Source organism: Lissotriton vulgaris, chromosome 8, assembly GCF_964263255.1.
Source record: "Lissotriton vulgaris chromosome 8, aLisVul1.2, whole genome shotgun sequence".
Taxonomy (NCBI): domain Eukaryota; kingdom Metazoa; phylum Chordata; class Amphibia; order Caudata; family Salamandridae; genus Lissotriton; species Lissotriton vulgaris.
This window is the reverse complement of record NC_141696.1, coordinates 1,380,906,532-1,380,934,417: the sequence shown is the minus strand read 5'-3', so window position 1 is coordinate 1,380,934,417 and position 27,886 is coordinate 1,380,906,532.

Genomic DNA, 27,886 nt, shown 5'->3' with positions numbered 1-27,886 from the left:
GGGTCCGTGATTACCAACACCCATTTTTGTAGGAGGGCCTGAACCTCGGAGGCGAGAAAATCTTGCTTGTGATGGGAAAAAGACATTACAGGGGAATAACTGTCTGGGAAAGCTGTACAGTTCAAGTTTGTAGCACTGCACAGTCCCTAGGACCCAGGCATCCTGAAGAATTGCTTGCCAAGCCTGCAGGAAAAACGATATCCTACACCACTTCTGAGCGCAGAATCAGTCTCACCCGTGGTTCCTGAATCCTGAATGGCTCCTTGGGCTCCCCATAGTGACCCTTCCTGAAGCAGTTTCAGCTGGCACAGTGGGAGGGGTAGAAGGTGGGGTTGTTAGGGTCCTGATACCCTCCACGCTGCTGTTGAAAATAACCCCACTGAGGGCCCTACTGGTAACCACGCGGAACTGACGCCCTCTAAATCTTCCGGCCCAGCCAAAAAAAGGCTTGAACACCTTATGAGGTGCACCTGCTTTTTGTCAATCTCCTTTTTCGGGTCCTTCGTAGATTTAAATAACTATGTGACCAGGGTAAGGTTTAACACGGGGATCTCCGTGACTTTACCCGGTAGATCCGATCTGGGACATTCAAAGCGAAGCCTCGCACGCACCTCTTTGTCGAATGCATGGCGCAAATGGGCCTGCACATAGTCCGCCACCTCCTGAGGTGGGAGCCAGACTGTGGACTTACGATGCATTATGTCAGAGGGCTCAAACGTGAGCAGTTTTGGTTGCTGGCAGGGCTTGGCATGACAGGTTTTGCATTTCCACTTGCTGGGCCAAGGTGCCTCCTCCTGGTCTGAGCCATGGCTAGATGAAAATGTAGCTTCATCCTCCTGTAACTGGTCTAAAACTGATGGTTCACTAGGGGCACTATATGCTTGTTCAGAGTTCAGCGAGGCAGCCAGTCTCACAAAGTCTGCAGTGTGGGGGCCCTTGGGAGACTTGCTACTGGACTTGGCCCACACCTGATGGGTTGGCAACCACCTTTGCTGCTCTGCGTAGCCACAGAGGTGACGTTTTAGAGGCCCAATGACTTTAACCAGTGCCATGTTCACTGAGTGCTGTACCCCCATATCTATTGCCTCAACCAGGTCTTGCTCCAATGACCCAGTAGGGTCATCTTATAAAAATCTTCCTTGTAGTATTCTGGCATTATGCCTGGTGCTGCAAAGCAGAGAAGCACTGCCCCAGGAGGAAGGGGTATAATTAAACCAGCCCCACGTAGGGTTAATAAGGGGGGAGCAGGAATATACCCTAAAGCAGGCAAGAATTAGTTATCATCATTCAAGTATGGAGGGAGTGCCTGCTAACACTGCTAATGGCAAAGCCTGTGTCAACATTTGCCAACCCTGAGCCAGCTCTAGCTACACGGCATCAGCCGGGAGCAATCACGAGGGCCAGGGACCAGGAACAGTTTATTCGTGTCTCTGCATATTCTGTATAAGCCTCTCAGTACTCAGTGCATCCAAAATGGTCGCCGCGCATGCGCTGGGCTGCCCAGAGTGTAATAGCAATAAAAAAGGGTAGTGCGTCAGGTAGACCCGCAGCCTAGCTCCCAAACTCTTGATCCATTCAGATCAAAGGCGGGCTGCAAGCGCATTACTGGGAGGATAATTGCTCCCTCTCAGTAACTTGGCACGGCCCCGCAACGGGTAAATAAACGTGGGAGGGTGGCACCGAGCCTACACAAAGAAAACTAATATTAGTCACAGTAACAACGTTATCACTACAGAGGACACAATCTGAATAAACGATCTGCATAACCAATCAATACTAAGGTAATACATTTTGAAGTGCACTTAACTGGCTGCGAGCAGCAACGAAAAAGGATACATTCACGTGAGAAAGGTGTTATGTAGGGCACCTGCTCAATGGTTGGTCACGTGGCTATAGAGTATCATGGGATATGTATTGTTTTTTTTAAAGTTTATTGTGTAAATAAAGTGGTAAAGAATAGAGAAGCATAATCAGAGCCTCGGGTCCTGACATAGATCAAGCAGAATTGGTGAAATTATTGAACTTTGGAGGGGTCAGATGTATTATTCTCACTCCAGCGTAAGCAGCAGAAAGAACACACTAGACTTTTGAGAGGTGATATTCATTATTCCCACTCCATCCTAAGCAACAGTAGCAACATCATTGGACTTTGGAGAGCCCACATGTTCCCTCTCTAATCTGCGCCGTTAGATTGTGAGGGGGATCAGATTTACTAATCCCACTCTAACAGAAGCAACAGTAGGGGAAGCACTGGACTTTGGAGAAGAGGGCAGATTCATGTTCCCGCTCCAACCTAAGCAACAGTAGGGAAAGTGGTGAAAAAAAAATATTGTGAATTTTTAAACAAAAAATATGCATTAAACATGAATATAAAACAATTAAAAAATCATAAAAAGTTCAGTTTTTCTTAGTTTTAAAATGTGAATAAATTCTACAATTTACATAGATATATAGATAACAAAAACTCTACTAAATAATAAAATAAAAACATTTATTATAAAAAGATTAGTTCAGTCATTATTTGCCAATTAAAAGCACTAAAAGAATTTACAATAAAAGCTCTTCCCACAGCACTCCCTTATTTCCCCCCACCATCCCAAAAAATCCACAAAATATGAAATACTAAAAAAATGAAATATATAGTCAATCTTTAAACAGATCAAACATAACAGAAGCGAATTTAGTCAAAAATCAATTTCTATAATTAATATTAATTAATACAAATCAATTTCTATAATTAATATAATTATCCAATAAAAACTTAAAATAAAAATGTAAAAACATTAAATAATACATTAAAACAATTACATAAATACAAATATAAATATACTGTTGTAGAAAATAAAAACACTTTCACATGCTATAATTAAATAATGAAACAAATAGTTTATAAAGATTAGATTATATTATAGATTATAATAATCTAACTCCCCAATTAAAGTTTACAAATTGTAAAAAGTGTAAATATATATTTAAATACAAATATTAATCTAACTCCCCAATTACATTTTACAAATTGTAAAAAGTGTACATAAATATTTAAATATCTTTCTGCTGTATTCCCCAAACCTAAGAATCACAAAAAATGTAATTTCTTTTGTGAATAAACTGAAAAAAAACACTTTAAAAATAATACCAAAACAATAAAACAACTATTAAAAATATTAACAACTAACATTAAGGTATTAAGAATTTAAAACATGCAAAATCAACAAACGTTACAAAACAATAGAAAATAAATATTTTATACACCATATTAAAAAAATACTGAACACTTTAAAAAAAAACATTATTCCTACCTTCAGTATTCTGTACCATAATATCCTTCTGTTCAACTCCTGCCAAATCTGGCCAAACACTGTATGCCTCATAGGTTGCTTTCATACAAGACAGATGTACCATATACAAAAAAACTGAAATTCACTGAATAAACTTTATTAAAGGAAATCTATGGATTCTTGTGGTCATAGCAAAGTAACATATGATTGAAAAATGTTTGAAATGTCATTAAAACACTGTTCAAGTGCAGTTATGTTTACAAAGGAAACTTAAACCCCTCCGACATTGGCCTATTAGGGCTAATTACACAAAGGATAACGTGCGTCCCCTCCATGAAAACCATGTGCACTACTAGTATTTACCCAATGAAACTACATTATGCAATATACTTGCCTTTCATATGAATTTGTTTTATACCAACACGTGTTTCACTGCCTAATGGAAATCTGTCCTCCAGGCAATCACCACAATATTAGTAGGGCATAGTGCTTTAGTCTGAAATGGAAAACAGTTTGAACGTATCAGTATCAACCCACTAAGTTAAACACAAAAATTGTTATCTGAAAATCAAGTATGTTACTAATCCACCATCTGATCTGAACCAAAGTATGCGATGGCTAAAGCCTTTCCTATTATGTGAACAAATGTTATTTTGAATGTTCTGATAAATCTTGCTACATTATTGTGATTCTCAAACCAATTTAAAGCAAAACTAATAAATTCCACTTAAGGATACTGCATTATAGTTAGATATCCCCGATTTGAGGAGAGTACTGGTCTTTCTAGGCCTGCGTTGTAGACTAGTTTCATTTTTTACCTATTTTATTACTTTGTAGACCTGAGATTTGAAAACGTGATCTGGTGTTTGCAATATATGATATTTTGTGTATATTCTACAATGACAATAATAAGTCACATATTGAATGAAGTCACTTGTTTTCTATATACCAATTACAACCACATTTCTGCCACTTCTAAATAAATTAAACAAACAGTAACACTGTTCAACACTCAGACGTGGCAAGGTCCATAATTAGAGGCTCTGTAACAACACTTAGGGGCCGATTAGGATGGCGGGCGGACTTTGCCCGCCTGCCATCCCTGTGGAAAACGGGACTGTCCGCGATGTGAGCGGTGGTCCCGCCATGCCAATTATGATGCGCCCGCCAGACTGGCGGGCGCATCATGCATTTTTAACATTGGGTTGTGAGGTTCTGAAAGCACAGCCCGCCGCAATGTTAAAAATGCAGGCATGCATTTGCATACAAAAAGCGGCAGGCACCGCGCGGTGCCTGCCCCTTTGTGTACGCAAATGCAGGGGGGTACCACAGGTACCCCCCATGTGCACCCCCCTCTCATCTTCACCATGGGGGCCCGCAGGGGGCCCCCAAAGTAAAGACCGCATGCCAGGCATCTGCATGAGGCAATCCTAATATGGCCTGCGGTGTTTGGAAGACACCGCCAGCCATATGAACCCTTTTCCACCCCGGCCGCAAGGCGACCGGGGCGGAAAACCGTTGGACGGTCTTTCCGTCCGCCGCGGTCCCCGCCGCCATCCTAATATGGCGGGGGTCATTTAGTTGAAGATGACGGGCGGATTGCCCCCGCCAGGCCGGCAGTGTCTACTGCCAGCCTGGCGGGGCAATCCGCCCGCCATCCTAATGGGCCCCTTAATTTGTGCTGATGTTCACATGTAGTGGGCACCAGCACACAATTATGGAGCCAACGACCTAATTTTTCCCATCAGGCTTTGAGCCAGAAAAATAAAGAGAGGTAGAAATGGGGAAATGCAAGATATGAAAGCTATAAGAAACAGTGAAACTAGGGATGAAAAAGAATCTGCTAGTTAGATAAAGGGGCAGAAAGTGTAGTAGAAGAAAGAGGAATAAGGTATAAGCCCATCTAGGCAGCCAGTCGGAGCTTAATTTGAGCCAGTAGTTGCCAGTGGGGGCCACCAGCACTAATTTTTCAGGGACTTGCATCTATTTTTTCGCATCAGACATTTCAAGATTTCAAGAGAGGGAAACCATTCAAAATGGAAAAACAAAGGAAGAGAAAGATGTAAAAACCAGAGAGAGCTAAATGAGTGAAATGAAGAACCTGCAAGAGGGAGAAAAAAGGGGCATGCAATGTCTGATAGTGGATAGGAGCTGGATGCAAGACTAAGTAGCCCTGGTATTCAGAGCACTGATGTTTAATAGCACCGACCGTGGGCTTCTAAGCGGAGGTTTGTGCACTGGCATTTATTCCTTTACAAGTTAACCACTGGGCAGCTTTGGCCTTCAGCAACTCAGTGCCTTTGTACCCATTTATTTATTTTTGACAAATTAAGCACTCCTCTGTAAATTTCTCACTCCTTCGCTCGCTCTCTCCCTCTATCTGCTTGAAGGCTCCATTCAGCTTTGATTCAACAGCATCTGAAGGCATTTCTCTCTTCTGGCTGACTCTGCTTCATATCTGTGCCTGGGCAAGCTCTCCTCTGCAAGGGAGCAACATCAAACCCTGACAGTATTGATTTTCAAATATGTGATTGCTAGAGAAATATTACACCGTATTGATCTGAAACTCAGGATGAGTTGCATGTTGGATACTCTGCATATTTTGGGGACAGACAGATTCATTTCTCAATTCTTCCAATTGCAGAATAATTATCCCTCAATCATGCATGCCGTTATGGCAGGGAGAGCTTTCTGACAGCCTTGAATAAGTTGCATGCGCATTATATTTGCTAATTGATCAATTTGTCCAGCGAGAGATGAGTCTTCATTTAGGCTAGTATGCACACATAAGTTTACTTTTTGCATGTTGAGTCTGTACACTGTATCTATTCATTGTACAAGGCATTATACATATGGTTTTTACACATTAGTTTAGGTTTTTCTGGAGGGGCTACTTGCATGTTGGTATCATATTTTTGTTATGACCTTTGGGTTAAGGAATTTACAAATAGAGTCGAAGTGAGTTGTTTAGTTTTATTCAGGTTACCAACTTGTTTCAAAATTAAGTTTTATTTGATCTGAAAAAATGTATTAGTCGCCAGATCTGACATGCTCCCTTTGTACTAAACTGACCCCTGAAGAAGGGTGCATCCCGAAATGCATTGGGTTTACAACTAACCCTGGGCGTAGTGGATGCACCAAGAAGTGGGGGGGAATCTATGCGCACCCACCCACTTCACGTAGCCCCACTACGTGCCGCCCGCCTCCCTCCCACCCTCTTCCAAATGCCCTTAATATAATTTAAAACATTCTAAAACAAAAAAAAACGACTTACCTGCGATGTGGTGTCCCGGGGCTCCCTCTTCCTGGTATCTCAGCTGACTTCTTCCTCACAAATGCACATCCGCGGGCGCCCGCGCATGCACATTTCTTGCGAGTAATGTAAATGCGCGGGTGCCCGCGCATGCGCATTTGTGAGGAAGAAGTCGGCAGAGATACCAGAAAGAGGGAGCCACGGGACGTCGCATCGAAGGTAAGTCGTTTTTTTGTTTTAGAATACTTTAAATTATATTAAGGGCATTTAGAAGAAGGTGGGAGGGAGGCGGGTGGCAGGCAACTTCGCTTCATCATGGCGGGTGCGTAGTGTTGCCTACTACACCTACTTTGCGATTCGAGAAGTAGGCAACACTAAGCACACTCCGTGTACAGAGCAGAGTACTACGCCCACCCCTATTTACAACGCTGTAACTACTTGACGTTTGTGTGTTTTTCAAAGTGCTGCCGTAATAAGCCTGGATTGGCAATTCACAAGCATATGTACGTTGAAAGCATGATGTCTTCATGTAAACTTTGATGAAAGCTGAACATAGAGAATAAATGGATTTAATTGGATAAAAATGGTTTATGGCATTTATATATACACGTCCGATGATGTGCACCTTCGAACGGTTGCACATGTCTGCATCAGCTGATTCAATATCTTCATTTAGTTACGCACATATTATCCTAAACTAATTTACAGTTGCGCAGCACCATAACAAATCCTGCCATTTTTAACTTTTCAGGTGCAGTTTGTTTGAGTGTCAGAGAGGCGGATAATATGGTTATTTAAGAAGTGTTGTCATAAAGCTTATAATAAACAACAGCTAGATTTTCTGTTAGAATGGGAATGTTTTGGTATGTAAATGTGTTTCATAGAAATGAGGTCCTCCTATAATTTCTCTTATCTTACATACCTACACAGGATACGTAAAGGGTAACTGTGTAATATTTTTCGTTGTCATCATTGAGGGACTCTGCCAATATAAACCATGAGGCCGTAGGCCGAGTGGTTTGTATATCCCACCAGAATCCAGAGAGGGCAGTATAAGAGCATATTAGACATATTACTCATGTTTTTTTTTTAATCTTACATGTTTAATTTGAGGTAGGTATGTTATTCTGTAACTGCAGATTGTACCAAGAATTATATTTTAGGGGGGAGGAGCCAAGTCAGCATCTGAAATGGTCGCATAGCCGCTCGGCTCCGTGAGCCCTCTCGCCCTGCACGCCCATCCTGCTGTTCGTTCTGAACTAAGAAGGTGTATTTGGATAAAAGAAGGAGAGCGTTCACTTACCACTTGCTCCTGAGACTCCTTCGTGCTGTGAATCAGGAGAATTTCCCATCCACTGCTCTGCCGCCCGTGCGGTGACGAAGCCGGGGTGTCGATTGCAACTGGCAGCCGGCCGCGACTGCAACAACAGCGGCCGCCTCTAGTGGTGGGGAGTCGGTCGGAGGGTGTTGTTGTCTTGAAGTGCCGCTGATGGCAGTATCGGCCCGGTCCCTTCTCGAAGAGCCTTGGGGGCTTGCGAGGCATACTGGAGTCGAGGGGGGTGTGTGGCTATTGGCCCCCCTCTTCGGACTCCGCGCCCGGACATAACCAAGGATCGCCCCAGAGACAGGCGGGCGGCCCCCAGGGAGTGGTAGGGTCTTTTGTTTAGTGTTTTGGTGACTCTCCCTGGGGAACCCACCTCACCACTTTGTGCTCCAGGCGTACATTTGGTGGCGCCCTGTGCCGAGGCCGGTCCCTACAGTGAGGTGCAGTGGGACGGGGCCGAACTGACAAAGATGGCGGCTGACACCCCTCCTCACGGATCCTGTCCCGGTCGAACGGCTGCCGTAGGCGCGGAGCTGGGGTGCTGGCAGAGCACAATGGAGCCCACACCCAAGGATGTCTTGGCGGCTCTAACGGATCTACGCGAGACCCTGATTTGCAATGCCTGTGAACTGGATCGAAGAATGACCGCCATTGCTGTTTCACCGTCCTGTAAGGACGTGGTCCGATTCCAAATGAGTGCCGGCGTGCCCGTATCTACTTCCTTGGGGAGGACTTTGGCCCCGCCCGGGTTTTGGGAACTGCTGAGGGCCCTGATTCCTTCGTCCTCCCTGGACAGTGCGGCCGTGTGCATGAGTGACTCTTTGGGACACGTGCTTGGCCTGAATCTAGGGACGTGATGCTGCTCTTCTACTCGGGCCATCCCGACAACACTGCGGCACTTGCCGGACTGTGAGATTTCCCCTTCATGGATGGTATTACTGTGCTTGAACTTTGTGACACTCGCGGGCTTGGTACCGACGCCCTTGGATTTCAGCTACATGCGTACTGATGGACTCGAACTGCTGAACTTTTTCTTGGTGTTGTTCGGGCCTGATTGTCTCGGATCCTCCAGATCCTTCAAACAGTACTGTATATCGATTGTCAAGGGGTCATTTGGTGGTTCTGTTGCTAGACGAGGCCAGGGATGATGCATTTTAGGTTTCGGTTGCCCTCACGTTAACTGACGGTGCTTTGGATGTGTCACATTGGGATTGTATTACTGATGTAATTGGTACTTGATGTTCTCCATGATACTTTATTCTGCTTCTGAATCTTCCCCATGTGCAGGGGTGATGGGCGGGGCCGGGCGGCGACTTTGAGGGCTCTCCTCCACTTATGTTTCTTGTCTTTTCTCCTTTTCTTTCTAAATTTCAGGTTCCAATAGGGCGACAGGCATGCGGCTGGGGGGGTAGGCCTTGGCCTTCCGCGGGTGTGAAGGGTGGGGGTAGGGAGGCGGGGTTTGCTTGTTCTTTGTTTCCATGGCCCTTCAGTCTTTTCTCTTTTTCTATAGTGTCGTCTTCATTCATGGTTCCTGTAACGTGTATTGTTTTGAGAGGTGGGGTTAGGGTTTGCTATCCATTGGATTTGTGCCTACGTTTCTCCTGATTTGTGTGCCTTACCCCACTACTTCGTTTGTATTTATACTAATTGTTGATATCCTGATTGCGTGCTGTGTTACAGAACCACATGTGATTGTATGGCACTTTTTCAGTTCTTATAAATTTAAAAATGAACCTCTGTAATCCTGACTTCGGTCCTGATTGTTTGTTCACGAGTTGTCTCTTGGTTTACGTATCGCCCTGGCTTTTGAATTGTTCTGACTTTCCGCATTGATTGCTATACTTTTACTCTGCTTCGCGGCTGGCCGAGAAGGTTGTAGGCCCGTACCTGTAATTGATTGCAAGACTAATAAAGGTTTTCAAAAAAGAAAGAAAAAAAAACAGAATTATATTTTAACTCAAATCAATACTGCCAGAGAATGTGCTGCATAATTGCCACTTTTTGCTACGTAATTTAGATAATTTTGCTACATAAGTTGGTCCTCCATGCCACACAATCCTTGTAATTATGACAATGGTAAATATCCGCAAAGTTGTTTGAGGGCTGTCATTAAAACAAATCTGATATATATATATATATATATATATATATATATATATATATATATATATATATATATATATATATATATATATATATATATATATATATATATATATATATATATATATATATATATATATATATATATATAAAATATATATAATATATATATATATATATATATATATACATATATTACAGATTGGTGGTAACCACTCTGTAGTTATAGCTAGGATTCCCAGAGATAGAAAGTACTCAGATATTTGCTTGCCAATAACTTTGCCACCATTTGACAAATCTCCACAAAACTTTGCAGATCTATTGTTTTTTCCACATTGAGAGATGAAGCAATGTTTTGTGGTGATTTGTTGAAGGGGTGCAAAGAAAAAGGGGGGGTTTCAAAACACGTTTTTCCATGAATGCATTTTCCATAGGCTTTGTACTCAGGTGTAGCAGGCAGAAGGCAAGTCGGATTTCAATTACATTTAGCAGGTGTATTGTTTATAGTATGTAGATGAGCATTTTTGGTGGTAGATGTAGGGTAAGTATTTATAAACGTATAAGGCACTAAACCTAGTGATATCTCAGTCCGTGGTATAGTCCAGTAATTTTGCCGTATACTACGGTACTTGCAGATGACAAGGCAATATATAATTGGCTAATGACGGCCTTTGCAAAAGTTAAAGGTCACCATCTGTTTTTAGACAATATTTTGTATGTAATCTGCACCAGGTCCTTGGATATGGGGAAGGAGTAGGTTTTATTGTTCTTCCCACCTATGGTCACTTTATTAAAGTGACCATTAAATATAATGGAGTTGCCCTGTGTCCCTCAGAACCTGGGTATTGAATATAAAGAACTACAGAGAGTTCTGTTGCGTGCCACAATTCTTACACAAGAATTCTGATATATATAATATTGAACATTTCAATATCAGTATAGAAGGGTCAGTAAATGATATCTTTGGACAAGGCACGTGTCTTAACACCATGCGCGCGGCGGCTTTTCCCTCTGTGCGGTGAGTTTTTTAAAAACCTGCGGTTCATGACGAGCTCAGCTCGTCATGAGCGTACGACAGGCGTAACTCATGACGAGCTGAGCTTGTCATGAGCGTCGAAGGGGTTAATTTTAAAGACTTACCATTTCCATCTCCTGCCTCAAAATGAGAACTCATGCATATTAACCTAAAACAGAAAAAAACACAGACATGATACAAAAGACAATTTCTAGTTTGGTATATTTATTATCCAATGTCAAACATTACATACAGTAGATTAATGTTCTTTACTTGTTTTTTCAATGTGCTGCCCGTAACACATACATCACATACAACAAATCAAAAAGCATATACATGGTGAGAATGAAATAATCTCAGTGTCCATACATACAAAAACATGAAACCATGAAAACATATACTGTCAGGTGTCCAAAATCAAAGTTCAATATATCCTTTAGCTTCGTTCTCTCATTTAGCATAGACTGACGTAGGACATTAAATAGATGTTGTTGATGCTTCAACCCTATAGTTATGTGTTAGTAACTGCGCATCACAGTAGGTCTTCCTCAGGACTAAAATAATGAGAAAAATATGAGGGACAGCCTTCCAAAGATAAGAGGGGGAATGCGCATTCAGGTTGTGTCCGACTAGACGATCACCATCAATACGTATGTCGTACTACCATGGACCCCAGCCGGAGTTCACTCTAATAGGAGGTAAATTTAATTATTATTCCCCATTTTCTATCAGTTGGTTCTTTTCGGGAACAGCGTATGATTGTTTCCAGTGTATTCTAGGTGAAGCTCCAAGTTTGCCCTCATTCTTCCGTCTTCTTTCTTCTGAGCCAATCTGGAATTAATATTTTGCATAGTGTCCCTAAACTCTAATTACAGTAAAGTACTACAGAAACACTTTAATAAAAGAAAAAAAAAGAGATCTTTTTTTTTCGATTTCCAAATAAATTCCATGGCTCACAAAGGCCCTAACTAGTGTTTTCAATGGCCCATCTGCACCAAGATCCTATGCCCAGAGCCAGACCATAGTCTCATCTTCATTTTAGCAGAAGTTTCCTTTGAGTGAGATTCAATTAGTGACGTTCAATCACATCAGAGTTCCAAATACGAGGGCAGAAGAAGCTGGTCAGAACCCACGTACTAATTCATGTGCATGGATGTTGCATTCATTCATCAGAGTATCCCCTACTAAGTGCTACAAAGTTCAAAAGCATACCTCTTTCCGAGGCAATCAATGGCTTATCTGTGAGTTTGACCATTACGAAGTACAAACACAGTGTGGGCAATGTAAAGAAGAGCTTTATTATCCAGAAAGCTATGCTATTATTGATGGTGTAGATAGAGCTTATGAATTAAATGCCTTGATCCACAATCTGCTCTTAACAAAAATAATATTAAAAGAAATTGAATTCTGTTAGTAATGGGTGAATCAATCAGTCGGTGTAGCCGTGGAAGGGCAATCTGCAAAAGCTAAAGCAATACAAATACCTAATGAATTAACACCAAAGTGCGGGTAAGTGCCAGGCAAAACCATGTTAAACCGACATCTAGTAATAAAAGAGATTACTCACAAAACAGTTCACTCCTGAAATGTTCTTTACTGAATGTTAACTGCAACGCATTTTCAGACTAAACAACACACACATAGTAAAAGCAATAATCAAACAAAATGAGCACCCACCAATAAAGTGCAAAGGGCTTATCCCTATATGTAACCAAGCAGAATGTGCTAAAGCTAATAGATTTGAAAAGTTTATTGTTGTCTAAACAAAAACAATGACTAAACAAAAGGTGAAATAAGAGCATGAATCTATAAGGAAAGTGGAATACATTGTCTAAACAGAATCAGTAATATCGAAACACAAATGGTTAGAACAATACCTAATTCTACATCAATAAGAGGACTGAAACATGTGGCATTCTAATGCGAGTATGCATGTGAATCGCTATGCCGAGTCCCAGATTAAAAAGAGTAGCAAAGCACATCATAATCCCTTTAAGGATCAGCGTAAATTTCATTTTGAGTGGGACAGGCCAGTCTGTAAATACAAATAACCAAACTGAAGATATTTATCAATATAAAAATCACATAAAAATTAAGCAAACCTACTCAATGGTGTTTAGAATAGAATGAATCAAAATGTAACAATGCCAACAGGAAATGCTGACTCCCTTTTTTCTGGTTAACTCTTTATTATAAAACATAATCTGTACAAGGGAACAAAAGATCTTCTGGCAGATGCATCAAAGTTATGTTTTGCGAGTCCTTAATAGCGAATTTTAAGGAATCGCTATTAAAGACTCGCAAAACGGGATGCATGTAGGAATCGCAATGTTATTAGCGATTCCTACAGATTCCTTATTTGCGATTCAGTAATAGCTAATCGCTAATAAGGAATGGCTGTCCCATTCATTCCTATGGGCCATTCATTCCTATGCCTGTGTGTAACATTTGTGCACAGGTCCATTTCAGGGGTGCAAAGGGCACCTGGCACCCTTGAAATAGCGGAACATTAGCGATTCGGTAATAGCTAATCGCTAATAAGGAATGGCTGTCCCATTCATTCCTATGGGCCTAAAGGAGATACTAATTGAGGAGGTGACTGCGCGCCACGACCAGCTGTTTGGGAAGCTGTCTTTAAAGGTCCCTGAGGCTGTAAAAAGGAAACTTTGGCTAGCCATACAGGCTAAAGTGAATGCAGTGGGGGTAGCCCACCGGGCCATCACCAACCTCCAAAAGCGTTGGTACGATTTACGCTCATGCGCAAAAGAAAGTATTGCGACAAGAATGAAGAGTTGCAAGAAGACTGGTGGAGGCTCCCCTAACAACAAACCCACAACCCCCCTTGAGGATTTGGTTGAGGGGACACTTGTAACAGAAGCTGTAGTAGGAGTGACAAACATAGACACCTCTGAGCATGCTGGCACTTCTCAAGGTAAGAGTAATTTTTTTAAAAAATCCAAACTTAAATTAAATAGGGTAGCAGGATGTATTTAGACATGTATTTGATGCTGTTACATAATTCTAATCTTCTGTTACATCCTCACTTGCTTAGCACTAGTGTAAAAGGCAATTTCATTGAACAGTGCAATACATCATGGGAGTTGTAGTTTTCATGTCCAAATTTTTAATAATGAATGCAATATGTACATAGTCAGTTTGCCTATCAATTAATTTTCTTAGACATGGTAAATGAAGAATCAAAAGGCATCCTTCATCTGGAACACATGTTGTCTTTATTTGTAATCTTTTATCAGACAAAACATTACATTGATATCATGCATCATTTTTTTAATTTTAGATTTACAAAAGGAAAATGAAGCAAACACTTTTGATGAGATCAGCATGGATATACATAGCCAATCAGACAATAACACTATGAGTTCTTCACCCTCTGTGCACGTAAAAAAAATTAGAAAATCAGTGCGTAAAGTACAGGAATTAGAGGAAGATGCAAATGTCACAGAAATTGTGGTTGATGATTCTGAGAAGCCTGCTACTTCGACAAAACAGTTTAGTGGTCGTAGAAGAATCCAACAATTCTACAGAAGAAGGCCTCGCTCTTCCAATCCAAGAGACTCCACAGTGGATGATGTCCATGCAAGTACAGTTGAGCTTAAATTATTGAAAGTGCAGCGTCTTCAGGGGAAAGATCTGAGAGTAATAAAGGGGAAAATGAGTCATATGGTTGAAGACCTCAGTGGAATCAATAAGACATTGAAAACATTATCCAAGGTGATTGAAGGGGCGCATACTGCCTCAAATAAGAATTTTGAGCGTTTAGCAAATGCTTTAGTGACAATATCTGATGTCTTTCAAAGTCAAAATATTGCCAATTGTAAGAGACATTTGAGAACTGTGGCAAGTATGCACACTTACGCCCGCACTCTGAATAGGGTGACCAGCAGCAATGCACGTCTTATCAAACACACAATGCGCATGCAAGAGGAAATAAAAAAGTGTTGTGCAGATCTATGTGAAGGTTTTAAAAATATGAAAAGTGGGGTTAATGTGCTGCCACCTGATGATAACCAGAATACAGCTTATGAAGGCAATGTTATCAATGAATCTGCAGGAACCAGTGGTGATGCACACACCAATGACGTGTGTGAACGCCATAGCAAAAGAGGAAAAGAAAGTAATATTTGCCCTGTCATGGTTTCTGATTTGGTCAAAACTAAAGCTTTAGGTTTGCGTGGAAGGAAGAAGTGATTACTTGTTATTGTTGCATTTCATTTATTACATTTTCTCTGTACAATGATATGGACTAAGGATTATATTAGGCTAATATCTCCAATTATTTTCTTTTTTGGAGAAGTCATGCTTTGAATTGTTTTTTCAAAATCCTATTGTGTGAAACATGCTAAAAGAAAGTGTTTAATTTTGGAAGCAAAAAAAATTATTTCCTACCTTTTTTTAAAAGTAATGTTGTGTAATTTCGGCCCTTCTTCTTCTCCCTTCCGCTGCGTCCGGTCCATGAACTCTTGCATATGGTTGTTGTGGCTGGTTGAAATTATTTGGTAGCAAATCATCTACATCTAGTTCAAGGCCTCCTAGTTGCTAGGTTGTGCAAGACTGCACATGTTGCTACTATTTTGCAACACACATCTGGCCGATATTGCAAGGCTCCACCAGTCTTATGCAGTATGCGGAACCTAGACTTCATGACCCCAAACGTCCTCTCTATTATGCTGCGGGTTGATATATGGGCATTGTTGTACAGTTGTTCTTTGCGGGTAGTTGGAGTCAGGTATGGGGTGAGAATGTAAGACCTCACTCCATATGCACTATCTCCTAAGTTGAAAGATGATATATGTAAATAAACATCACACACATTGAAATGGATGTCAGTAACATTACAATTGGCAGTAAACAAAAAAAGTTTACCTAATAAATATCCATCTCCAAATTCTCCAGAAAGTAGGCAATCATGAATGGCACTATGTTTGAAAATGTATGAATCGTGGCCACTACCTGGGTAGCTGGCAACTAAGTCAGTGATGATTCCTGTGGAATCACAGATTGCTTGTATGTTTAAAGAGTGGTAACTTTTCCTATTTCTAAAAATGTACTCATTAGCAGCTGGGGGACAAATGGGGACATGTGTTCCATCAACACATCCTATGACATGTGGGAAGTGTGCCACGTTATAAAAGTCTAACTTGGTCTGCAGCAACTCCTGACGCGTTGAGGGGAAAATTATGTGGTGATTTATCCTATGGAGCATTGCATTCAGGAAGTCATTGAAAAATCTAGACAATGCACTCTGTGAAACACCCCCTGCAACTTCAATTACACCTTGGAAGGAGCCAGAGGCTAAAAGGTGTAGACAACATAAAACCTGCACATGGGTTGGTATAGCTTGAGTTCTACGTGTTTGCCTTTGCAGTATGGGGTCCAACTCTGCAATTAAATCAATGATGGTGTCTGCATTAAGTCTATACTTATCATATATGTCAGCCTGTGTCTGCCCAAGCAAAGTAATGTGCAACCTAAAAACCCTTTCACTGAGTTCTCTTCTCCTCCTCCCTGCTGCTCTCATCCGCCATCTACGTGCTAGGAAAATTGCTGCTGCCATCCTGGAAGAGATCCAGAGTCATTCTGAAGTCCCTTTTATAGGTTGCTAATCATTTCCACATGTGTAGTGTAAAAAAAAAAAAAAATACCACCTGCTCTCACTTCTTCTTATTTTTGCACTTCCTAAATGTGTTTTCTTAGAATTACTGACATGTGCGAAAATTGATGCATTCCGTTTTTCGCAAAATTTTAAGGATTCCTTAAATTTGCGAATTTTTAAGGAATCGCAAACAGGATTGCGAGTTTGTAAGGAATCGCAATTAGTTTTGCGATTTTTTAAAGAATCGCAAAAGTAATTGCGATTCCAAAATGAACAAAAAAATGTTGCATCACATTTTCAGATATTGCATTCGCAAACGGCCGAATTTTGCGATTCGCACCATTTGCGAATGCAAAATCTGTTGATGCATGTGCCCCTACCAAAAGAACAGAAGGTGAATGTTATAAGATAAATTGTACAGATGACCGCAGGTTCTTATCAGGCATTCCAACATTCCATGCAGACATCACATTCATTCTGGCTGAGCAACTAAGAAGAGGATGCACTAGGGAGAATTAAGTCACAACATATCCTCTTCCCTTGGGAACAACAAACAATAAAATTTGCAACAATGCAGCATAAACAAGAGAATGAATGTGCAAGAAACATTGTGCATAAAACATCTAAAAAGTACAGAAGAAAATTTAGATGTGAAAAATACAAAGGAAGAATTAGCAAAGATTACAACTCAGGCTGCAAGACAGCACTTCCCCCTTCCTAGGGAAAACAATAGAAAAGATGCACAACCTAAATATTCAAGCATCCTGTACCAGTAATGAATAAAGGAAAAAAAATCAGAATCAAGACAGAATAAGTAAAGAATAAAAGGTGCAGGTCATAGGTGTAGCTGGAGTTGAGTAAGGTAGATACTAAAAAGTACCACACACCACCATGTTTCTACATGCCGCACCAAGAAGGTATGGTGTGGATTTGAGAGAGTGGAGGACAAAATAGAAAGAGAAAGATATCCAGACACTCAAACCATGCCACACACCTCAAACACAGTATAGATTGTTATATAAACTATAAAACCACAGATAGGTACTAAGGCCAAAGTGCAACTATGGCACTAACCAAAACAACAATAATACAGCGCCCAGGGCGCAATGCCAACCAAGAAGTGGGTAAACCCCCCCACAACGCACCTTATAAAAACAGGTGCCAAGACAAAGTGTAGGGCATAGAAAGAAGAGGACACACAGGGCACCCACGAAGTGTAAATTCCACACAACTGTCACTGTCCAACTTGCCATAATAAAGTAATATACACCTCGGAACAACCAAGGGCGTATTTCCAGAAAAATGCATGCAAACCAATAAATACACAGAGATATGCCATTGCGCAAACAAAACAAAGTGAAAAAAAAAACCCACAGCGCAAACCAAGGCAAAGCGTAGGACACGGAGAGAAGGGGACACTCATGACATCCACAAAGTGTAATCTCCACACCACTGTCACAGTCCAAATTGCCACAATAAAGTAATATACACCTCGGAACCAAAGGTGTACTCCTGAAAAATGCATGCAAAGCAATAAATACAAGGAGATGTGCCATTGCGCAAACAAAACAAAGTGTAACAAAGTGTAAAAGAAACACTGCATAAGCGCAGGCCACGCCAAAAAAATAAAGTAGGGTACACCACCCACAGAATAAACAACAACATGGGTAGACCGCCCATTGTATAATGTACACAGAATAAACCACTGTATGGATACACAGAACAAAGTGCACCAAAAACCAATTTTAAAATACAGCAAAAGAACAAAACTCACACTGCTAAATAAAACATGCGTAGAGGATAATGCAAATGTAACAAAGGCACAACAAAATGAACAGTATAGGGTAAAGACAGTGAGAAGGTGTGCGCACCACCCACACTGACAGATTGAAAGGATGTAAGAAGACCAGCTCCTATGCACAATCACCCTAACCGAAAAGAAACACAGTGCCCAGATACACACTGCATAAAAAAACATCCAATTACAGCATGAGTAAAGAATAATAAGGCAAGCACAGTTCAACATGCTAACCATTGTAACACAATAAACTAAAACTATTAAAGTGGTCACCGTAGTCAAAATTCCATCGATACTTCTCCGTAGTTCTTGTAAGTCCAGTGCAACATAGATTTTCAAGTCCATGTACACCATAAAACAGGTAGATACCAGAGGACTTCGTACGATCCATTGTCCTTGAAAAACTTTATTGACCCACAAAAAGAACAGCAAAGCTTTCCAACAATTCTCGCAGATCGCAGTATGAAGGAAAAGTTTGGATATCTAAGATGGCGGCACGTCTTCTTACTCTAAGCCGGGTGGCTCTCAGCACGTCAGCAGAGCAGGGCGTCTTTCAGCAGTGCAGAACGTCGGAGAGATGCCTTGAAGTCGAAAGGACTATGACGGAGATGTGGACGTAAGCAAGAGTAGCAGGTATGTGCACGTTATTTATTTATTTTTTTTAAAGATGACTCGTGCACAATTCAAACATGGATTTGATTAACGGCCTCGCTGTAATCACCACCAAGCGGAAAGTCAAAGTGCACATCTAAGAAAATCTACAAGTTTGCCTCTAAATGTTTCGTGAAATCCCAAAGTGCGTCAGTTCAAACGCGCACACTGTTCGTCGAAAGATGCCACAGTTGACACACGCCCAAGACAGTCAGTTGAAACACACGCGACGCACATTCAGACGTCGCATAGAGTTACAGCACTCATGTAGACAATGTAATGACCTAAATGATTAAAATAGGCTTCAGTCTCAAAAGTAAACTGTTACATCCCATATTAGATGGTCAACTGAGTCTCTGGTTCTTCTGACAGTTGAGCTTCCGAACATGGTAACTGGATTACACAGTATCGTAAACCAAGTACTCTTGCAAAAATAACAAAATATGCCACACCTCATTTCCGTTAATCAGAAACGTCTTTTTTAATGTCCATGCCTGTAGCCATCTGTAAATATTTGCTATTCTTTCACTTAAGTAGGTTAATGCTGTAATCTTTTTAACACAAGAAATATGAAATATCATCCTTCTACTTAAGCAGGTTAATGCTGTATTTTTCTTTTTTTTTTTAAATAAGTCTACAATTACAAGGAATGCGAAGCGCCCTAGGTAGGCTGTCCAGATGTAGGCGGACACTGGTGGGACTCTGAAGGGCGTTCTTTTCCTTGATTCTTATAGTTTTCTTTAATTATTTTCCATAAAGTTCTGTAAGTAGTACGTTTTCTCACCTTCTCTGGTCTTGTGGCCTCCTCTGGTCCCTGGTCTTGTGTATGCTGTAGCCATACACAAGATTTATCACAGATCGTCGCCAAAATGTTATACGATAAATTGTACAGATGACCACAGGTAGCCAAGAGGTATTTTCATGTAGAGGTTTATTAGTTTCTTCAGTAGATATAAGTTATAAGTCAAGTTACATTCAATTGAGGTCCAAAGGGAATCCCACCAGGAGCTAGATGGTTGTTGCTCAGCTTACACTCTTCAACTGTCATTCCTCACATACCAACAAGCACACTCACATTCCAATCACACTGTCATCAGGCATTCCAACATTCCACGCAGACATCACATTCATTCTGGCTGAGCAACTAAGAAGAGGATGCACTACACAACAGTGAACAGAAAGGACATGGCAGAAAAGCATCAGAATATCAAAATCAAGATGAAGGGAAGCGTTGTAGAAATAGCATCAGAAATAAACCCCATCATCTTGGCCAGCCTGTGTCTCACCCATCCAATGCCTACCTGGATCCCAGATCTTGCTCTGCTTCCATCTATGAGCATCATTCTCTAACAAAGACACAGGTATTTAAATATTCCCGCCATCAACTCCAGGGACAAGGGCATACTTAAGAGCCAGTAGCATGGCAATACCAATCTAGCCAAAGAGATAAAAAAAAAACAGACACATTTCGAGGAATAACCAGCGAATGCCCCAAAATTATTGTGTCCCACACAACCAATAAGTTCGTAATACTGTTAATGTTCCTGAAAACAAAAACCCATTATTCACTTAGAACAGTACACTGTGGAAAAACATGAACCACAGTGGCCCCACAGCGAAAACAGCAGCCATTCGCGCTGAGCTTCATAACCTGGAGGCAGTGAGGAGTAACATTTAAATTGTTGATATATTTGATGTGAGGGACCTTAATTTATGAAGCATTTAGAACACTTTGTGCCAAAAGGATGCTAAGCATCATATCCTCAACCGTTACTCAACGTGTTCAGAAGCCTACTTCATTTATCTACCCTCAGCTGAAATGGATCAACCCATTGATCCCGTTCAACAGAAAAGATTAGCTTATAAACCAGACTGATGTTCCCCTTCATTGGAGTTTTGGTTATCAGATCTAGGAGAGCATTTTTGGAGCAACTTATACCATCTTTAATAAGACTAGAGATAAAGTGTTGGATTTGCAGATACCTATAGAAACCAATAAGGGTAAGAGAAACCTCCTGCTGCATAGTCTCAAAGGAGTGAAAGACATCCCCCTCAAACAATTGTCCCAGGGTAAAAAAGGTAGCAACCTCCCAGAACTCTCGAAAGCTATGATGGACACTCAAAGGTAAATAAGGGTAAATCCTAAATACGTATATCGATTGATTGATGCAGTGTTTGGAACTCCATATGAGATGGAACACCTGCAGTATTAAACTAAGTTTTTTTTAAAGTAGACTGTGTCAATTATGCTGACACCTGGAACAATTGAATCCCCTATTGGCAAGTAATCCCCAAACATACAACCCTGCTACCTCATTCCCCAGCCCATAACCAGATGGAGTTGAGAAAAGAACAAAGAAAGATAATAAAGACGCAGAACAGGGAGAGAGACCCCACCTTTCTCCTTAGGCAGCTGCAAGAACTGTATATTGCAGCGAGGCTTCTTATAACTCCAAATGAACTGCCAACAAGATATACTTTAACTTTATTTTTAAAAAATCCATAGAGAGAAAATGAGGGATACATCCGAAGAAATACAGATACCTGGGAAGAGTAATCATTTTAATAAGATTACACCTGGCAATTAGGCTCAGATGCAAGCTATTCCACTTATTAAAGACATTAACTGTCTTTTGATAAAGCATCTGGTAGTTATATTTGATAATGTCCTCCATTCGAACCCACAATTCTACCCTCAGATTGGTAGCCAAATGTACCCATCGCTTATCCTGAGCGCAAGAAATAGCATTAGACAAAACCTGTGTTTTGTCAGGATTTAGCTTGCAGCCCTAGTCTTCTTTACCTCAACTGCCCTTCTAGCCCTAACTGGGTTGGGCGTTAGAACTGTCACATCGTCTGCAAATTATTCTATTATCAAGGGATGGATATCCTCGACAATTTTAAAAGATTGGAAATAGGGCTTGATGTATAATTGGAAAAGCTAAGGCAAGGGAGGACAGCCCTGCCTGGTGCCACAAGAGATGTCAATGGGGTCAGAGAGAGATCCTGAGCAGTGGATCCTAGCTTTCAGGCCAACAGAAAGTTGATGAACTCTAGATATAAAGCCAGAACCAAGTCTTGCAGTCTCCATGACCACCCAAAGGAAAGGCCAAGAGACCCGGTCGAAGGACTGCTACACATCAAGCATAATCTTGCCGACTAAGTCTTTATCAATGGAGTTGGCCTCCAGGGTGGTGATGACCACATTGACGTGTGAGGTTGTATCATGTCCAGGGATGAAACTGTGCTGATTTAAATCAACTGATCCTGAGGTAGCCGGTTAGCCAGGATGTGGGTGTAAATCTTCAAATCTGCATTGATTTAAGAGATTGTATGATACAAGCCACAAAGAGTAGGGTCTTTCCCTTTTTTAGGAAAATTAACAATTTTGGTCTCACCCTAAGACCCAAGGTCCTGACCAAGAACATTAAAAGAATTGGACACATGTAAAAAATAAACCATGCAATTCTAGAGGAATTTGATCGGATCTGGAGGCCTGACCATTACCTAGGGTGCTGATAGTAGCTTCTACCTCAGAAAAAGTTATGGGTGCTTCTAAATTAAACTGCTAGATGTGATTCAACCTATAATGAAAGTGTTGCCTAACAAATTGGTACAAAATCTCAGTAGAGGCAAACAATCCTCTCGGTAGAGATCGTGATAAAATGGCCAGAAGACCTCTCTAATGTCTGCGGGGTCTACAACAGCTCCCCTTTTCCATTCCCGATCTGCTGGATGCTATTCAGACTGGATCTATTAACAGCCAACTGCTCCACGAGAAATTCCATCCGTGGCCCATCCCTAACAATTATACTTGGCCCCAGACTAGTCTCCAAGGTGCTACGGTTAAGCGAGCCTCGGTCTCCTTCAGAGTAACCACCCTCCATTGATAGGCTGCAAACTGCAGTGTAGGTTCCCGAGCGAAAGCCTTAAGTGCATCTCAGACAACCGTGATAGCTGTTGAGCCAACATTGACCTCCAGAAACTCATGTTGAAGTACATTCATAGAGCAAATATATACCTCTTCCAAGAGCAGTCTTCACTCAAATGTCCATTCTTGAAGCCCACAGGGCTGAAGGAGGCCTCTTAATTGAATGAGCAGGGATAGGAAATTATGATTGGATATGACTCTTGGTGAAGGTAAATCTTCAAGAGTGAAATCAACATATTGCTCACTAGGAACATATCTACATGTGAAAGAGTTTTATGAGGGATATAAAGCCAGGTTTGTTGGCTCTCTCAAAACATCGTAGATCAACCAGAGCAAGTGAGGAGATGAGCTGTGCCAATTCACCCCCTGAGCTGGTCTTCCCCCAAAATGCCGGACTCAATTGGCCCTGGACCTGATATGTGGACCCTTTCTTGGGGCATAATGTAACATTAAAAAACCCACAAATGATGAAGGGTGATGGCCAAAGATGGAGCCCAGCCAACAGAAAGTCAATGATTGTCGGGTTATCATTATTCAGTCCGTAGACTACATAAATAGTAAGGCGCATACTATCCTTGTGTATAGTAGTGAGAAGCCAATGACCACTATAGTCAACCTTTTGCCTTAAGACCCCCCATTTGCTGTCCCGAACCAAGGATGCACCACCCCTCTCGGATGAAGTAAAACAAGAGATACCTAAAACTCTATAACCCAGCTCCTTTAGCAACAGTATTTCAACAGTATTTCTGTGAGAGACAAATGGGTCTCCTGGAGGCAGACAATTTGTGGCCTGAGGGTATATAAATCTTCCCGGGCCATCTTACAATTATGAGATGTCTTAACCCCATTAATGTTCCAGGAAAGAATATGCACCAACCAACCTCTATTAGTACATGTTGAAATCGATGAGCTACCACTCACCCTGTCTGATTCCTACTACATCGTCCTGTGAAATTGGTCCCATAAGTCAGTTGTCACAATTTTTCCTTGCAGAACAACTTTTCTCCATTTTAAATCCTCAACACTTTCCATCCCTTCAACCAAAAAACAAACCAGCAGACCCAAACTTCCACCACATGACCTCTCTCACTCCCCACAATCCATGTCCCCAAGCTGGGGAACTATCCCACCCCACCTATGCTATGCCCTAAGAGAAGGGCCATCATCCACCAAACCCAGGACATCCAGGTACTTCTCTCATGACCGTGGTCAGTCCTGGGTCCAAACCCCGCCCATGTGCACCATAAACTAAGACCGAACATAACAAACCCCCCTCCAATAAGACAACCAGATTTGTAACCTATACAAAGTGCCCCCTAAATCCATCAGAGAGGGGCCCCACCCAACCTAGACCAGTGACGGAAAACCCCCCAACATTTACTGAGAAACGGCAATGCTCAGAGGCAGGAGTGGGCTGCCATTTAACTAACAACTCCAGAACCTTTTAACCATTTTAACAAAAATAGGTTTGACCAGAAATTCTACCCACAAAGTTGCAAGTTCCATAAGCGAGATGATTGCCCCAATTTTCTGTAGAGCCGGGATATGCTCCTGGAGTTGCCAACTTCTCACCACAGTTTCATGGCAAAAGTCTGACCGGACAAACAATTCCATTCCACAGGCCTTAATGGGTGACTTTGGTGGGTTTGCTCGAAAAATCTCCTGCCGTAGTATGAAATTCGCTACATAAATGAGAATGTCCTGAGGATACCTGGAGGACCCACCCTTACCTAAATGGAATCCAGCGTGCCTTCTGTATCATACTGTCCAAGTCCCAGTCACTCAATGTAGGAAAAGATTCTCGAAACAGGCAGAGAGCATAGCCCCTGGGGTCATCCCCTTCTCCCCCTCCTGGAATACCCTGGACTTGAAGAATATTTCTATGTGACCTGTTTTCCAAGTCTTCCACCCAAGAGGAGAGACTGGAAAACCGAGAGCCATGCTGGGTAATGCCTGATTCTCTTCGACTACTATGCAAAGGGCACTGTGAGACATCTTCACCTCCCCAGCTCTGACCTATGCCTCAAGAGGAGAGTATAGATGCCACTCAGGGTGGGACCATCCTGTACGGGTGATGACTCCAAAGGGGAGTCCCCCAGAGGCTAAATCCTTAAGAGTAGGCCGATTGACATCTAATAGGTAGTAGGAAGCATCGACACTGGTGGAAAGCTATTGGTAGTCGTTCAAAGTCAGCCATAACAATGTCCTCCAGATGGGTGGCTGATAAGTCCCCAGCACCCCTTAGGCCCACCAAGGCAGATGAGGCAGTAATGGGAAAGTGCCTGAAGCAATTAGAGATCTCCTCAGTGGTTCTGGACAAGAAGTATAAAGTCATGATCTGCTTGAACTGTTTGATCATCAGTTTTGGACAAGCTGCGTCAGTCTGGGAGAGAATAAAAGGCCTCCTGGCCATCTGCCCTTAAGATAGCGGGATCCAGTGGCAGTACCCCATAGAAAACTCTTGCCCACAAATGTGAAGACTGTACTGTTTGAGCTTGAACGATTGATGTTTCCGGCTGGTATGCTGTCATTGCCATGGTGGAACCCATGTTGACCACATCCAGTTGAGGCAGGGTAACATCTATCGAGATGACAAAGCCTCAGCATGCAGAACAAGACCACCCCACCGACGTTGTGATGAGTGTTGGGAGGCACAAGGAGTAATCCCTAATAGCTTTGATCAGCCGGGCTCAATATGAGGGGGGAGGGCTGAAGCCCACAGCGCTGCATCCAGAGGGGTTTCCATGTTCCTGTTATTCTTCAAGGCAACTGTATAAACTGCCGTTTGCAGGCTTCCCAGTCTTCCATTTCCATTGGGTGTTATGGGGGAGATACTATTTTGCCAAAGGGCGGGAAAAACCTCCTCTGTAATACCAGATCTCTAGTAAAATATCATACAGAGGTCTGGGACTTAATTTCGACTACTCAGACGGAAATATGTTTCCTGACGGAAACATGGCTTAAACCCCACACAGTCCCCGCAATTACTTTGGGCATTCCTGCAGGATACAAAATTGTCCGGCTGGATCGCCCTGTTACAACCGGCGGTGGGGTTGCCATTGTTTACAAGGAGGAACTGAATATATCCATATTAGAACAAAAGAGCTGCCCCTTAATGGAAGTCATAATCTTTAGAATCAACATCTAGTCTAATTCCCACTGGAAGGGCACCCTCATCTATCATCCCCCGGGGCCGAGTACTGGCTTTACACTCTCCTTGATCGAACTATTAGCCCCACACCTAAAATCTGGAGATGATTTCTGTCTCCTTGGAGACTTTAACATACATGGAGACCTCCCCAACAACCCGGAGACTTCATCTCTTTTATCAGATCTCTCACTATTAGGATTTCTGAAACATAACAATGGGCCGACACACTTAGCAGGGCACACACTGGACATGATTTTCTCTAATAGCACTAAGGTTTTTTGTCAACCCCCCACGCAGGTGAATTGGACGGACCATTTCATAATTGAATTCTCTCTCTTAGGATTAGCTAGACCTAATAAACGGCCCCCTCCTCCTACACTTTTGCGCAGGCAGTGGCGCAAAGTGACATTGGAGGAATTTCAGAAGGTTATGGTGAAACCTACTATCACCATCACTGATAATATCGAGTCTGCCCTTGCGAAGGTTAATTCAGCAATACAAACGGCGCTAGACTCCATAGCTTCCCTAAAAATGTTTAAACAACTTCCCATTTCTCGCCAGGAAGTGTGGTACACTGACCAATTGAGAACAGAGAAACAGGCCTGTAGTAAACTGGAGAAAACCTGGAGGAAAACGCACTCCGAGGAGAATAAAAAAAGTTATTATGATGCCCTGTCAAAATACCATAAAAATATCAGACTGGCACGGAAATCCCATCTTGCTACTCAGCTGGAGGAGGCGGGAAATTCCTCCAAAGCACTCTTTCGGATCCTACAAACTTTCACCAAACCCACGGCATGGGAAAGTATGGAAGTTTCCTCACAGTCACTATGTGACGATATCTCTACTTTTTTCGAACGAAAAATTGAGTTGATCTATGAAAAAATCATTAAAGCCACCAATCTTAATGACAATGTCTGTAAAACTCCCTTCCATTCTCATATCTGTGAAATGGCCAAACTCAGTGCCTTTCCGGAAGTGAGTCAGACCGATGTACATTCACTGATGAGCCAAATAAAAACAGGATCCCCCCTTGACCTTCTACCTGCCAAAATTACCACCTCTTTGGGCTATCTACTCTGTCCATTGATTAAGGCACTGATGAATCTTTCTCTCACAGAGGGTCAAGTACCTCAGGACTGGAAAAAAGCAGTGGTGAATCCGATTTGTGAGAACACAGCTCTTCCATGGACTGACCTTCCCAACCTCCGCCCAATATCCCTCCTGCCCGATATAAGCAAGCTGATGGAAAAGCATATAAAGACTCACCTGTCGAACTTTATAGAGCTGTCGGGCGGCCTGGACCACTCTCAATCTGGTTTCAGACCAAATTACATCACAGAATCAGCACTCCTCTCCGTGACTGACACCATCAGAATGTCACAGGATCGAGGGAGCTCTATGATTCTAGTGCTGTTAGACTTATCGGCAGCCTTCGACACCTTATCCGATGACATTTTGCTTGGTCGCCTGCAGGAAGTGGGGGTTGGAGGGCAGGCTCTGTCCTGGCTGAAAAGTTTTCTTACAGGGCGTTCACAAAGTGTCAGCTTGGGCTCCTTCCGTTCTACATCTATGGAGCTCACTAAGGGAGTGCCGCAGGGCTCGTGTCTGAGCCCTAGCCTTTTTAACATATACGTAGCACCCCTAGCTGACCTTATGAGAACCTATGGATTTATCCCTGTGTCTTACGCAGATGACACACAGCTGTTATTTCCCTCCCAATCCCTAACACCTGCTATTAAGCAATCCTTCTCTGAGGGCATGAGGG